Source organism: Equus asinus, chromosome 5 (genome assembly GCF_041296235.1).
Source record: "Equus asinus isolate D_3611 breed Donkey chromosome 5, EquAss-T2T_v2, whole genome shotgun sequence".
NCBI classification, from domain to species: domain Eukaryota; kingdom Metazoa; phylum Chordata; class Mammalia; order Perissodactyla; family Equidae; genus Equus; species Equus asinus.
This window is the reverse complement of record NC_091794.1, coordinates 68,310,541-68,323,126: the sequence shown is the minus strand read 5'-3', so window position 1 is coordinate 68,323,126 and position 12,586 is coordinate 68,310,541.

The following is a 12,586-nucleotide window of genomic DNA, read 5'->3' as shown; positions in this document are numbered from 1 at the left end:
GTTATAGATAGCTTAAAGGAGAGGAGAAAAAAAGGAGTCTTTCATATCTAAAAAAACAAAACGTTAAAGCAATCCATTCTCCACTTGAGTTCCAGAAATACCCACCAAGTTCAGTGTTATGATCTTAAAGTCCTCAAAACCTGGATTCCAGAGTACTTGTCAAAGTCTTTTCTACCAATTTCTTTGAAAACGAAACATTTGTAAATGCATTAGAGTAAAGCAATAACCGTCTGTAACTGACAAAAGACTTATTAAGAAAAGGCAATGGGTAAATAAAATTGACACGAAAATTTGGGTATTTTTGTGACATACATTTTAGATAATAACTAGAATTACAGGTAACATTATATTAGGACACATCAGATATTTGGGAATTTTATACAATTTCTAGAACACTTTTTAGTAACATTCACCCATACAATGTAACCTAAAAATGTTTATCATTGCTTATTCAACCATGCTTCTCATGTAATTTGACATACCAAATAAGCCTAATTAGTGTAATCTCTCTCATTTTATAAGGAGAGGGAATGAATCTTTAGAGATGTCCCAGGTGCCCTCTGGAAAATCCCAAAGTTACATCCAGGTTGAAAAGATGTCATTTAGAACTTGAACATTTTGGGAAGCTTGTCAAAAATAGCAAAAGGTTTGGATACTTGACCCAATAAGATCAAAGATCATTATAAAATAATATGTAAGTATCTATTTGACCAAAGTAACAATAACAGGTTTCAAAGGCAAATACAAAATGTTATATAGTTGTAAGTAAAACTTAACTCCTTCAATACTGAGAAGAGCGTTTTCCTAAGTACTTAAAGACCTGATAGAAACAACACAAAAAAATTATTTTGACAAAACACAAAATCTGTTTTCTAGGCGTATTGCTTAAAAGTAAAGAGGCTTTCACAATCTGTTATCAAGAGCAGACCAATAGCCCGAGAAAATCTTCTCCGAAACAGAAAAGAAAGACAATTTTTAATTTTGCTCATCTTATTTTGATATTAAAACTTATTTGTTCCAATCTTAGCCAGTCCCTGACTGCTCATAAAATTCTTTTTCCAAAATTATTTTCCATAAACCTTCTACAACTTTCTTTTCACATTCAGATTCTGTCCTGTTTTTCTTTTTTCATTCCACAATAACTAGCCTCTCTTTAGAACAAAATTTCTTTTTCCTCGACAGAATGCATCTCCATTCCTCATACTTTCTGTTACTGAAACACGCGTCCTGCTTTCTTTGCATAGAGAGGTGTTTCTCTTTTTGTTTCTAGGATATATGTTGTTTTAGTTACATATGTTAGAATTCTTAACCCTTAGAATCCTCAATTTCTAGTAAAAACTAAGAAGTAAGCAACTGTGGACTGGCAGATTTCTAAATACATTTCATAATTTCTAGGAATATGCCCTTTGATTAGTGCAGTCTTTCAATGTGGCGCCAGACATGATTACCAAAAGACCCAAATTTAGCTTTAGTTCTTTTGCAATATGAAGCCAAAAGTAGAGAAACCTATTTTCTGCATCCCCAGCACTTTAACAAGGTACTTGGCACATATAAATGTTCAAAATTTTTTTTAATGTTTACTCCTAAAAGTTGGAAAATGTATTTATTTGTTGAAGATTACTTAAATAATTCAAAATTCAAGTTCAAAATGATTTAAAAATTACTGCTTGCCTACTATGTGCCAGGCTCTGGTCTAGGAGACGGGACTATTACAAAGAACAAGGCAAGCTTGAGCTACACTCTCATGACACGTTCTGGTCGGGGTGTGAGAGAATCAACAACAAGAAAAAACAGTGAGAGAACTATCAGACAGCGAGCAGAAATCGGGTGCTAGAGCAGCAAGGGCCTGGGTTTATTCTCATTTGTACTGGGGGTCAGGGAAGTGCTCTCTGCAGAAGCGTTAGCTGGGCAGAGACCTGAATGACAAGAAGGAACCAAGCAGGGGAAGGGCACAAGGAAGGGCATTTCAGGCAGAAGGAACAGGAGCTGCAGAGGTCCTAAAGCAGGAAAGTTGTACTGATGCAGGCTAACGCCATATTATTCCTATTTCAGAGATAAGACAACCAAATCTAAGAGAGACACAGTCATTTGTCCACCTCTCACAGAAGTGGTGGCTAGATTGGGAGTTGAATACAGGCAGAAAGTAATCCTATTTAAGGCGTTTGCAGACCTTTATCAAAGCAGTTCAATCCTCTAAGCTGTAGCAAAACTAAAAAGCTTCTGCACAGCAAAGGGAACCATCAACAAAATGAAAAGACAACCTAACAATTGGGAGAAGATATTTGCAAACCATATATCAGATAAGGGGTTAATATCCAAAATGTATAAAGAACTCATTCATCTCAACAACAAAAAATCTAACAACTCAATTAAAAAATGGGCAAAACGTCTGAACAGACATTTCTCCAAAGAAGATATACAGAAAGCCAAAAGGCACATGAAAAGATGTCCAGCACCACTGATTATCAGGGAAATGCAAATCAAAACTACAATGAAAGGTCACCTCACACCCATCAGAATGACTATAATTGACAGGACAGGAAATAACAAGCGTTGGAGAGGACGTGGAGAGAAGGGAATCCTTGTACACTGCTAGTGGGAGTGCAAACTGGTGCAGCCACTATGGAAAACAGTATGGAGATTCCTCAGAAAATTAAGAATAGATATACCATATGATCCAGCTGTTCTACTGCTGGGTATTTATCTCAACTTGAAAACACGAATGCATAAAGATACCTGCACCCCTATGTTCATTGCAGCATTATTCACAATCGCCAAGACTTGGAAGCAACCTGAGTGCCCATCAAGGGCTGAATGGATAAAGAAGATGTGGTGTATACACAATGGAATACTACTCAGCCATAAGAAATGGTGAAGTCCGGCCATTTGTGACAACATGGATGGACCTTGAGGGTATTATGCTAAGTGAAATAAGTCAGTGTTTGATCTCACTCATAAATAGAAGATAAAAACAACAAACAAACACATAAAGACTGAGATTGGATTGGTGGTTACTACAGGGGAAGGGGGGAGGAAGGATGGGGAAAGGGGTAATTAGGCACACGTGTGTGGGGATGGATTGTAATTAGTCTTGGGGTGGTGAACATGATGTAATCTACACAGAAATCAAAATAGAATGATGTATACCCAAAATTTATATAATGTTATAAACGAATGTTACAGCAATAAAAAAAATGATTAAAGGAAAAAAGAAATATCCTGACTGAACTTGCCCACTCCTCATTCTACACTCCCCACTGGGCCATCTATCTCATCCACTTCTCATGGTTTTCTCCACCTCCACCATGTGCAGGCTGTTGACTCCTCAAAGTCTATCTCTAGCCCTCTGGTACATAGTAGACACTCAATAAATATTTATTGAATGAATGAATGAATAACTGAACTGCAGACTTATTTATCCAACTATTTCCTGGATGTGTCCACCTCAATGTTCCACGAACACCTGAAGTTCAGCATGTCCAGAACAGAGCTCTTCATCTCTACCGCTCTCTCCTCCAGACCGCCCTTTCCCTCCCCTCACTCTCTCTCTCCAAGACCACTACACGCTCCAGCCGACGGCCCAAGTCGGAAACCTGGACATCGCATCTGATTTCTCCTCTCTGTTTTCACCCCTATCTAACAGGCAAGAACGTCTTCTCAGTCGTAACTCTTTATATTTCTAGAATCCATCTCTGCTTCCACATCCCTTTGGGCATACCTTGGCTAAAAATCTTATCGCTTCTCTCCTAGATTATTAAAATAGTCAACTAATGGTCTCATTTCTTTCTGTCTCTCCTACAGAAACCTCTATTCTGTACAATGTCTTTAAGAGTGATAATTTTAAAAATATTTTTAAATTGTAAAAGCTAAATATTCTAGAGATATGGAAAGTAAAGAAAAACTTGAAAAAGAGAACGGAAATCACCAATAATCTCATTATTCAGAGGTAACTATAGTTTTTATTTTGTTTTTTGTTTTTGGTACAGTTCTTCCCAATAGTTTTGCTGTGTATTGATTAATTAACTAATTTTAAACCAAAACCAGAATCATTGTACTTAAGCCTTGAATTCTTCATTTTGGGTTGACACTTTATGCCTCTCAATACCTTTAAATATTGTCAAATACATTTGAATGTTTTAAAATATTACATCAATTGGATGTGTCATAGTTTATTTAATCGTTTTCCAATTGTTTAAAGTTTATGTTGTTTCCAATTTCGTTATTATAAAACAGCCTTCAATGTACATTCTTGTACATAAATTTTGTCTTTATCTCTGATTGTTTCCTTATGATAAATTCCTAGAAGTAGAATTGGTAGATCAAATTCTATGAATGTGCTTAAGGCTTTTGACACTTTTGTCAAGTTATCTCAGAGTAACTTTTAAAAAATGCCAATCTAATCATGCTATTCTCTTTCTAAAATCTCTGAAGACACAGTTCAGAAAATAGTTGAGACTTCCTAGGTAGGCATACAAGACTGCATGATTTGGCCTCCACTTACCTCTCTGACTTCAGCTTCTGCTGCTTCCACACACAAACCCTTTATATCAACCTCATCAAACTACAGATCAGCTCATGACGTGGCTCAGGCCTTTGGACGTGGTTGTGTTCTCTACCTGGAACACCATGCTCCCTTTTCTTCATCTAGCCGACTCCTACTGTTTGCTTCAAAATTCATCATTAAGCATCATCTACATAAGATATAATAAAATCTCTTCCATTTAACTGCTTGCAGTCAGTCAGACTCCATGCTGAAACCTCATTTCATCTAATCCTCACAACCATTTTGCACAGCTATCTTATCTGCAACGCCCAACTGAAGAAGAGGCTCGATTACTGAATGGCTTATGTGGTTAAGTGGCGGAGTGGAGACTTCAACCCAAGTCTATCTGACTATCGTTTGCCAGTATGAGTGGGATTTGCTTCCTCTCTGATCTTGTTGTCATTTGGATTCCTCTTTTCTGGGTTTCCACAGTATCCTGGGCTTACCTTTTTCTTTCCGTTTGTCCACATATCAGTCTCCCTCATTAGACTGTAAATTCCTTGAGGGCAGGAACTATGTGTAATTCACAATATAGGAGCTCTGTGAATGTTCACTGAATAAATGAGGAATGAATAAAAAAACACTGGTTGTACGTGTAACTCTGACCTGGGTTTTCCTTAATTTCCTTTGCTGTCACTGATGATGACTTTATGAGCTTGTCTCCTTGGGGGATCACCACTCATTTCCTCTGCTGTCTTGATTCATGCTGGGGTCCTCCAACTGAGCCGTGGTGACATCATGGTCATAGAACTCCTCTGCCAGTAAAGGTGGACCCCAGACAGCATCCTGTGAATCAAGCCGAAAGAGAGATGTCGAGCAGCAGAGCCTGAAGAAGTTTCTGTTTGCCTACACATGCCGGAGTAATGAGAGAAAAGGAAACCCAAAAATAGAAGGCAGGGGCTTAATGGGATGGAAAGGGGCCCTGTGTGAGGCAGGAACCGGCTTCAAAGGATTAAAAGCAAAATGAAAAGTAAAAACTTCACACTTAGGCTTCCATTGGAATTAAAGAGATCAGGTCCTCAGGAACTGTTGTCCATCAAGGCTGTCCCACTGATGTCAAAACTCCCTCCATCCCCTCCTCCCGACTCCCTGAACCCAAGAGCAGACAGTTCACTTAAGTACAATGGATCCCTCCCCCCTTGCCCCTAGCAGGCACCTTCCACAGGGAGAGTTTCTGACCGAGAGCTGCTTGGACCACATATTCCACAGTTTGGTCACCAAAGTTGCAATTATCCTTTATTTCCTCTCTCCACTGTCACCACAAACATCACAGCATCTCCACAAGTGCCACCTAACAGATTGTGTCACCCACTCAGACGAATCAGAGAGAACATGCACATATGCATATACTTAAACACATGCACACAGGCTTGCACGCATGTCTGGAGATGCATAATCATGTATTTGCAAATACATACATATACATGCTTGCACATATAATTACACACAGACACACACACTTCCACATATATAAACTAAAGGAGGGACTCTCTAGTCATCTGTTCAATCAAAAAATATTTATCGAGTACCTACTCTTTGCTGGCTATCGGGCTCCATCCTAAGGAAAAAATGAAGGCTAAGACCCTGTCATTGCCCTCAAGGAATTCACAGTCAATAGGTGAGACAGATGGACATATAGTCAATTGAGGAGCAAGAAGACAGTGGAAGGCCAGCAAAGCCATACGACCAACCTCTGGACTCAAAGTTTTCCCAGTAAAGATGGAGGCAGAGGACTAGGAAGAAGTAGTTATATGTGCAAAAGAAAAGTGGATGGGAGAATTACAAGTAGTTCAGCATGGCTAGATTTTAGGGCATAAGGAGAAAGGTAGGTGCATCAAAAGAAATAGGGGTAGAGAGATAGGCAAGTCCCAGGTCATGGAAGGAATCCCACAGTGAAATCCCAAATCTTGCAATGGAGCAGACTTAACTGATATAGAACGGCCTTCCCCGGAGAAGACACACAGAAACACTGAGTAAAATACATCGACAGCCTCCATTAACAAAGCGTGACAGTCCCCCCGCCACCCTGCCCTCCACATCAATGCATGGACCAGATCAAAAGAAGTTCCATATATCAGAAATGAAAGGAGAGTACAAAAGCAAGCTAACACCTTCAGGCTGAAGTTCAAGTTGGAGAGGTATGTAGAGGCCACTTCATGCAGTCTTGTATATCTATCTAAGACATCTGAACTATTTTCTGAAATCCTTCTAATAGAGTTTAAAAAGAGAATTACAAGATTAGATTTGCACAGCCCGTGGCCCCCCGGGACTCTTCCTGGCAGGAACAAACACAAAACTGCTTTCTAAACCAGGGTGCATGGGAGTCCCACAGAAAACAAAGCTTATGCTGTACATAAGCTCACAAGAAAAAATTATGAACCACACAAGCTCACCCTGTTTGTTTCCAAAATTAAAATTAAAATCCAAAGGGATTTCACTCATCCATACTTATCAGATTGTTAAAATTTAAAAGTCCAGCAATACTGGTTGTTGAGGATGGAAATCAACTGGAAATCTCATACACTGCTATCAATAGTATAAATTTGATACAACTGCTTCTGAGAGCATTTGGGCAATAATATCTATTAAAGTTGAGATGTATATATACTCTACCATCCAGCAGTTCCATTTCTTTGTATTTTGGGGCTAAAATTCCTACTCACCTGAACAAGGAGAAATATATAAGGGTGTCCATGGCTGCATTATTTGTCACAGTGAAAAACTGGAACCATCCTAAGTGTCCATCAATTTTACAATGGATTAATAAGGTACGCCTTTCCCAAACAACGATGTTACCGAGTGGTTAAATGAACATTACAGATCTGTGTGCCATCATGTATAAATCGTAAAAACACAACATTGAGTGATTAGAGAAGATTATAAAAATACATACTACTTTAGTAATATTTACATATTTAAAACTCATAAACTATGTAGGATTCATACATATATTGGGTCAAGTAAAAAACCCTGATTTGAAAGGACACACCAAAATTCAGGATAATGATTACCTGGGGGAGGCACTGTGTGCAATGGAGGGACTTGGCTTAAACTGCATCTTAACAGCTTCTTTCTTAACAGCAACAGTATTTGGTCTGTAACAAATAGCGCAATATGTTGATCTGTTATATCTATGTGGTAGACACATGGTTCTTACGTTATTCTTTGTATCATATTAAATTTTTAAAATAAATTGACGTTTAAAAATGAGAATAAATTCCATGGGGAGGATTTTATTCCCTGAGCAGGTGTGTGACATGGTTAGATTTGTGCTTTGGAAAGCTCCCTCTGGCCCCTGTCTGAGGGCAGCCCTATAGGAAGGCAGATGGAGTCAGCAATTTCTGGCAAAGAGGCTGCTGTAATACGCTAAGAAAGAGTTAATGAGGTCTGGCATGAATTAGCGGTCTACGAGTAAAGGGAAGGGATGGGTTGGAAAACTATTTAGGAAGTAAAGTTGCCAATATACTGTCAGTGTTTTGTGTTTTTTTTTTGTCCCTTTGGTATTTAATTTTTTTACTTTTACAAACTTCTCTTTTCCCCTTTCAGTTGAAATAGACATAGAAATAGACAAGCACATAAATCATAAGTACATTGCTTAATAAATTTTCACAAAATGACCACCACTCCGATCAAGTCCTTTCCCAGTCAATACGCTCCCCAAAGTTAATCACAAATTTGACTTCTATCGCGATAGATGAGTTTTGTCTATCTTTTTTTTAACAGTGAACTGAATTTATTGAAATAATAGAAGACTTTAGTTATCACACATAACGAGAAGTCTAGATGCAGGTGGTTCCAGAGCTGATTCACCTAGAGCACTGGGTCAGCCACTCTGTGAGGTTCTGGCCTGTTCCTGTGGCTGGCAAGGTGGCAGCCACAGCCCCAAACAGCACGCCCTCACGGTACAATGTCGAGGGCAGGAAGCAGCAATAACCAGGCGCATGAGACATCTCCTCAAGTGTTTTCCTGTTTTCTCAACACGTAGAACATGGTCAGCTGCAAGGAGTCTGGGAAAGCCAGTGACCCTCTTTCTTAGACTCTGAGATGGAAGGTGGGTAAGAAAAAGAATGCTGGTGTCATTACGAGAGTCAAATAATTTCCTTGGTTTCCTACCAGGCCAATTCAATGCTAGGAATCAAGTTCTACAAATATTTATTTTGGTTCAAGTGTCCTTTTCTAACTAAGCTATAAACATTGCTCTGGAATTTTCTATTCTTATTGAGCTTCTTGAAGTACTGTTTTTGTTTGTTTTGGGGTATTCTTTTTCCAGTTTTATTGAAATACAATTGACATATGGCATTGTATATGTTTATGGTATATAGCATAATGGTTTGAAAATCATGAAATGATTACCACAGTAAGTTTAGTTAATATCCATTATTTCATACAGATACAAAAATAAAGAAAAAGAAAAATATTTTTTTCCTTGGGATGAGAACTGTTAGGATTTACTTTCCTAACAACTTTCAAGTATACCATACAGCAGTGTTAACTATAGTCATCATGTTGTACATTACACACCTTGTACTTATTTATCTTATAACTGGAAGATAATACCTTCCGACCACCTTCAGCCAATTCTCCCTTCCCTTACCTCCCCACCTCTGGTAACAACAAATCTGATCTCTTTTGCTGTGAGTTTTGTTTTTTTAAATTCCACATATAAGTGAGAGCATACAGTATTTGTCTTTCTCTGTCTGACTTATTTCAATTAGCATAATGCCCTCAAGGTCCATCCACGTTGTTGCAAATGGCAGAATTTCCTCCTTTTTTATGGCTGAATGATATTCCATTGTATATATATATATACCATTTCTTCTTTATCCACTCATCCATCGATGGACACTTAAGTTTCCACGTCTTGGCTATTGTAAATAATGCTGCAATGAACATGGGGGTGCAGATATTTCTTCGACATAGTGTTTTTGTTTTCTTCAGGTATATTCCCAGAAGTGGGATGGCTGGGTCATATGGTAGTTCTATTTTTAATTTTTTGAGGAAACTCCATACTGTTTTCCATAGTGGTTGTACCAGTTGACAGTCACACCGACAGTGCACAACGTTTCCCTTTTATCCACATGCTAGCCAGCATTTGTTATTTCTTGTCTTTTTGATGATAGCCATTCTAACAGGCATGAGGTGATATCTCATTGTGGTTTTGATTTCACTTCCATGACGACTAGTGATGTTGAGCGTCTTTTTATGTACCTGTTGGCCATATAAATATCTTCTTTGGAAAAATGTCTATTTGGATTCTTTCTCCATTTTTCAATTGTATTTTTGGGTTTTTGCTATTGAGTTTTGTGAGTTATTTATATATTTTGGATATTTACTCCTTATGAGATATACGATTTACAAATATTTTTTCCTATTCTGTAGGTTTTCATTTTGTTGATCATTTCTTTTGCTGTGAGTTTTGCCTGTTTTGAACTTTATAAAAACGAACTCACACAGTATGTATTCCATTGTGCCTAGTATCATTCACTCGATATTCTTTCAGGGAAAGTCACTCTTGTTGTTGTACATAGCAGGAGTCTGTTCATTTTCATTGCTAAATGATATTCCTTGTATGAATATTTAATTCCACTAGTTAATCATCCACTCAGTTGTTGATGGGGATTTGGGTTATTTCCAGTTTTAGATAGCGCTGCCATGAGCATCCTTGTAAATGTCTATTAGTGAGCTATTTGCATCCTTCCCTTGGGTGCGTATTTAGGAGTGGAATTTCTGGGGGATAGGTTACACATACTATTGGCCTTAGCAGATACTGCCAAAGTTTTCCAAAATGGGTGTACCAAGTTACATCCCCACAAGAAGTGAATGAGAGTTCCAGTTAGTTGTCTCACATCTTCACCAACATTTTGCACTATCAGTTTCTTTTTGTAAGTTAGACAAGGATGCCACAGTGTGTAGCGAAATCTCATTGTGATTTTAATTTGCATTTCTCCATGACTAATAAAGTTGAGCATGTTTTTATTTTATCTGCCATTTGCATAGCCTCTGTTAAGAAGTTTTAAAAATGGGTTGTCTCTCTTTTTCCTATTCGTGATTATTTATAAACTATTTTGGTATCAAAAGAAAACTGCTAAAGCCTCCCTGATAGCTGCCTTCGTCTCTGAATCTGGAGCCGCTCCTCCCACGCCTGCCTTTAGAAGGAAGTGTGGACAACCCGAAGGCCGTCGTGCGAAGTTAAAGGCACGCGCATCGTCATTGGAAGGGTGCATGCAGAAGCTGGCATTTTTGTTCAGGGCGGATGTTCTAGAAAGGATGCTTACATGGGAGGGGAGAGGGTCCACACGGAGGACTTCTGAGTCCTTCCATGCACGCTCTCACAGCTCTTCGCATAGGTCCGTCCTCCTCTTCTCACACTACCCCATTATTTATTTACTCCTTTGTCTCTTCTCCTAGACTGACCCTTTTATGGCTCTTCCCATTCATTCTGTTGGTGCAGGAGTGGTGTAGTCAGGCGTTGGCCCTAGAAGGTCTCAGGGAAACCCCCAGCAAGGACAGGTCCTCCTGTAGAAATCTCCCCTCGCTTCCTTGCTCTTCCTTTATAACATTCATCTTAGTTCTTAACTATACAATTGTGTGAGCACGTGATTTTTTGCATTCTCCTCTAGCCTCTAAGGTCCTGAAGTGGAGGTCCTGTCCCTTTTACCCACTGTCCTACCTTGTGTGTTTACCAGAGCCTGGGACATAGTAGGTAATACAGATCAGTCAACAAATAGATAGCTGAGACGGTTTGGATCTGAGACCCGAGCTGCCGTCCTGTGGACCAGCTCCAGCTCCCCCACGTCCTCATGGAAAGGGCTCCTTCTTCCTGAGACTGGTCTAGCCTAAGTGCTACTGGTAAGGTATAATGCAGGCGAGAGGACTGGTAGTGTTGGGTCTCACCAGTGCCTCCTGGCTGTGTGTTCCCCTCCTCTCCCCAGCAAGTTATTTTGTTTCTCTGGACCTTTGTTCCACCAGATTTGACGGGAAGATTTAGACTCAGGCCTTAAGGATCACCTTAGCTGCATCCTGGGGCCCAAAGTTACATTTCCACTTATGAAAAATGCTGAGAAAGAGCTGAGCTAGCACAGGCGCCCAAGTAGGGGCTCGCCTTATCCAGCTGTGAAGAGCAGGCTGACCTTGGCAGGAAAGGAAGCCACAAGCCATGTGAGTTTATTCCCAGGCCCAGAGACCAAATGGAGTTTGCTTGGCTGGATTTTGACATTGCTTGGGACTGATGACTCCTTTTTTCCTTCCATTTTCTCTTTTGAACAAGAATGTCTATAACTATTATTCTATGCCTACCCCATCACTGATTTTTGCTAACAGATAACTTGTTTCTCGAGTTTCACAGATGGCAAAGGGCTCACAGATGGAGAGCAATTGTGCCAGAGGATGAATTAAACCCAGAACCTCATCCTTACCTGATTCAGAGGATGCAGTTTAGATGATGAGATTTGGGACTTTTGAGTTGATAAAATTTAGATGGGATTTTGGATTTTGAGTTGATGCTGCCATGTGTTGAGATCTGGGGGGATGTTGGGATAGGGTGAATATATTGTGCATGTGGGACAGCTGTGAATCTTTGGCGGCCAGAGGGTGGATCGTGGTAGGCAGGATAGTGGCCCTCTTAAACATGCGCATGTCCTAATCCCTGCCTGGCACCTATGAATATGTTATGCAGCAAGAGAATTAAGGAAGCAGATGCAGTTAAGGTTGCTAATCAGCTGACCTTTATGTAGGTAGGTTATCCTGGACTCTCTGAGTGGGCCCAGAATAATACAAGAGCCCCAAGTGTGGAAGGGGTGGCAGAAGAGGAGAAGCAGAGAGGTGGCAGAGTAAGAAGGAATGGGCCCAATGCTGCTGGCTTTGAAGATGGAGGCGGAGGGCCAGAAACCAAGGAATGCAGACGGCATCTAGAAGCTGGAAGAGGCCCGGAAATAGCTTCTCCCCTAGAGCCTCTCGAACTCTAAGATAATCGATTTGTGTTGCTTTAACCCACCAAGTTTGTGGTAATGTTTCAGCGGCAATAGGAAGTGAACACAAGTCCTG